Raw genomic sequence first — 944 nt, forward strand, 5'->3', positions numbered from 1 at the left:
TCAGAGGGCCATTTGGTAATGGCATCAGAAGTAGCAATTCTCTTTCTAGGGACTTATTCTAAGAAAATAATCATGGAAGGTTGAGGCGAGAGGATCGCTCAAGCCCGGGAGTTAGAGGTTACCGTGAGCTATGATCGAGCCACTGCACTCCAGCCTGGGTGACAGAGTGAGACTCTGTTTCTAAAAAAGAAAAAGAAAAGAAAAGAAAAGAAAAGAAAAAACCAAGCAGGGATGTAGACAAATGTGTATGCACAAAAATGTTTAGAGCAGCACTTTTTATGATACCAAATAAAACTGGAAGAAACCTAAATGTCCAATTGTGGGACACTTGTTTAATAAATTATCCATGTGACAAAATGCTCTACAGTTCACTCAAAATAATGTGGTAACTGTATATTTATTGACATAGAAAGATGTTCACAATATGTTCAATGAGAACGCAGATGACTACAGTATGATTATTTCTAGTTAGTGGCTGTCGTTTGTCTTCATCACGGGGAAGGGCAAGAACTATCAGACTGCCTGGGCTGTCTGAGCGTGCCCACTCAGCATGCCTCAGTGGCCTCTTCTGAAAAGGACATGATAATAACATGAAATTGGCAGTCGTAAAAACTGAACAAGTTAACCTAATCCACGAGAAGTGTTTAAAACAGGGCCTAGCACTTGTAAGACTTCATCTTTAGTAAGATATAATTTGCGTATCATACGCTTCACCCATTTAAAAATGCACACTTCACTGGTGTTCAGTATATTTGCAGAGTTGTGCAAGCATCACCACAGTCAATTTCAGCCAATTTTCATCACCCCAGAAAGAAACTCGGTGCCCCTTAGAAGTCAGTCTCCTCCCAACCCTTCCTGCAGCCCTTGGTACCATTAATCTACTTTCCGTCTATAAAGAGTGGCCTATTCTGGACATTTCATAGAAATAGAATCACACAATATGA

Source organism: Propithecus coquereli, unplaced genomic scaffold, assembly GCF_000956105.1.
Source record: "Propithecus coquereli isolate 6110/MARCELLA unplaced genomic scaffold, Pcoq_1.0 Scaffold573, whole genome shotgun sequence".
NCBI lineage: Eukaryota > Metazoa > Chordata > Mammalia > Primates > Indriidae > Propithecus > Propithecus coquereli.